Source organism: Branchiostoma lanceolatum, chromosome 19 (genome assembly GCF_035083965.1).
Source record: "Branchiostoma lanceolatum isolate klBraLanc5 chromosome 19, klBraLanc5.hap2, whole genome shotgun sequence".
In the NCBI taxonomy this organism is placed as follows: domain Eukaryota; kingdom Metazoa; phylum Chordata; class Leptocardii; order Amphioxiformes; family Branchiostomatidae; genus Branchiostoma; species Branchiostoma lanceolatum.
In genome coordinates this window covers 3,364,407-3,367,337 of record NC_089740.1, presented here as the reverse complement: position 1 = coordinate 3,367,337, position 2,931 = coordinate 3,364,407, and the positions used below count along the sequence as shown (strand labels likewise).

The 2,931-nt window shown below is 39.0% G+C and overlaps 1 long non-coding RNA gene across 1 annotated transcript; it reads left to right on the top strand.

The window, feature by feature from the left end:
- Positions 1-406: 406 nt before the first annotated feature.
- Positions 407-2,332, top strand: LOC136425789 (uncharacterized). Its single transcript, XR_010754130.1, has 2 exons — positions 407-842; positions 1,327-2,332. It is a non-coding gene; the product is annotated as an uncharacterized lncRNA (long non-coding RNA).
- Positions 2,333-2,931: the final 599 nt, after the last annotated feature.

Below are 2,931 nucleotides of genomic sequence, written 5' to 3'. Positions count from 1 at the left end.
GCCGGGGATGCTGTATCACTGTCTTCGGTGGAATTATGTCCTACTGCGACAGAAAATAGGACCTCGCCTCAAACAATTAAGATCATGTAATCCAAGACACTATTTCGGATCTGGTTACTTACATGTCCATATATCGCGTCTATTCAGATGTTCTTTTAAAAGTCTAGCTTTTGTATTTCATGTTGATGAGAGGAACCAACACGGGTCTATTCGGATGAATACAACAGGGTCGCTTCGGCAGCATGGAATTTTACGCCAGTGTAGTAGGGACATTCTGGCGTGTAGCTGTAGTGCAAGCTCTGCCTTTTTGTCTGTCTCTCCTAGCACAATAGATACTAAGCTTGTACAAAGCAAACTGCTTTCTGTAATGGTTATGTTCAAAGGCCAGTTATAACTTGTGTTAGGCATGTCGAACCTCCGCGTTTCTGCATTAGAACGCGGCAGCGCGCGAGGCAGTAATTGTTTTTAAAAAAATCTTAAAAATCGACCGTTTGAATTATGCCAATGAAAATCGTTGTCAATAATCTATGGAAGGTTTGCTATCATACTATCATCTTTCTAGATGAAAATATCTATCGAAAAAGGAGCTAAAAATCGTTTAAGTTGGTGATGCAGCCGAAAAACCGCCCCGTTCTGACGCCGCGGACGCGGCACGCGATTTTGAGGCCCGCCCGGCGGAAGTCCCATTTTCAACTCAAAAGCCACAAGCCGCCGCGGCTCGGAGAACTCTGGGAATGGTTTCAGGTGAAAGGGCAGAGATCAAGGTTCACTCCAGTGGCGGGACAAAATCTGTACGTCATTCTAGGCGGGAGATATGGAAGAAACGGGAGAAACCTCCAGAAGTAAGTGGATATTTTTGCTATTTTTCTTGAACTTAGCAACTTTGTCCCTATACTATCGCAAATATAGATATATTGTGGTCATCATGGTGTAGTTTTTGTTTCTATTTAGGCGAGTTTGGCTTGTGGGTTTAGCGATACATTCTGAGAGTTTTTTTCGACAGCCCGAAATATGGCGTGCGCTGTGCGTGCATACGTGACGGGGGAGGGGGGGCGTGAGATCGCGCATTTTGTGTGTGCTCTAAATTGAACTTATAGTCATAAATCCTGTACTATTTAACCGTAGAATGGTCACATATTTTATGCTGAATGTAATATACCTTTCATATCCGATGATATTGCATACTTTGGACGCAACAAACAATTTTCCACTGTCGTAATTATGTTGTGTAACGTTATATACACTAGCGTTACGATCATACTGCAGTCCGAATTTGTCACACAGTTGTATGATCTTCATTTAGATGTCTTTTTTTTAATTTTCCAGTGGATACAAAGGTGGCATATCTGGAACAGCTGTGCAGAGAACGTGGGCTGCCTTCAAGCAAACTTGAACAAGTTAAAGATTACACAAACAACAGATCTAGTGCTTGGTGACCAAATTCAATTTCCTTCTTCAAATTTTCAAAGGGAGTGAAGCTACTTCAGGAGAATAACTTGAACAACAATTAATTACTGATTCTGTACAGAAAGTAAGTTGTAAGTCTCGGGTACTGTAGGTAACTTATTATCTGTACCAATTTTATCAGGATGGGTATCATAGGTATTGATACTAATGATTAGCACTATACTATCATCATTCTGATTGATCATGATGTTAATTAGCATATTAAACTGATTAATCATTGGAATATTAATTTTTCAAAGTATAGACATTGTTAGAACCTGTTTCAGCAAGCTTACAACATCAGTGAGTTCATGTAGCAGCCAATATCAGTGGACATCATTAACAATGTATGCCTTTTATCATATATGGTTCATTTAATAGTTTATTGCCAATTAACACATCTTCGTATAGATTTATTAATGCTCATGTTCCAAAAATTCCTGTACTTAAGTCAGCATGTAATGTAGGTTAACAGTTGTTTTAGGGAATAGATAGTACACATAGGGATAAGTAAAACAAATGTGTATTTGAGGATCAGTTCAGTTCATCCTCTGTTGAGGATAATTACCCTCATTTGCATATCTTGCAATTAGTGAAGACTGCAAAAATACGTTATTCTCATTATGATCTGTTCAACAACAGGAAAGTTGGAACATCTAGTTCCTCCTTCAGTTTGTAGCATGTTTAGAAATGTATGTTAATTGATTGGCACTATTGTGGATGAATAAATCAGTAAGGGTTAATTAGGGCTAATTAAGATAAGATACTGATGATGTGTCAAGAATAAAACATGACAGTCTGTCCAGTTATATTATCTTTAAATGCTGAAAATTTGAACAATATTGGTCAAAGTGTTTAAGAGTTACATTAAAAAGTATGTAAATAACTGTGGACTTGTGGTCATTTCTGGTGCCATGTTGAGGTCAGTCATTCCCATAGGGCCAATAGATAAGCGTCTTCTAATGAAAACGTCCAACTTTTCAACTTTGAAAAATTCTAAAAAATTTCAACTTTGTCCGATTTCGATAGGATAAAAACTATTGTAAGCGGAAGGATCTGATCTGTACTTTGGTAACAATTTCAGCAAGCTATATCTTATCAAAATAAATGGTGTGACATGCCTACTTGTGTGTTTAGAATTGCCTTTGCTGGGGGAAAAGGATTTTTTAGGGCCGCCGTCTTGCATTACCTTCGTTGGATATTCAGCATGACTCTATCATGCCCACCCTACAACCACTGTTTTCCAGCACAACTGTCCTTGCCTTTAGTGTCGTCGGAGCGTGCGCGTGCAAACGGTGTTTTAAACTTCCCCTGTGCTTTTTTCTTAGTTATACTTCTACTGCCTTCTACCTTTCTTCTTTTATTAATAGTCCGCAGTCATTACGATGAATATTCTGACTATGGGGGGGGGGGGGGGGGCTGTGCGATGTTCTAGTATGAATGGGATAATCCGGAAATCATAGTCCATTGTCCATAGCTAAGTCG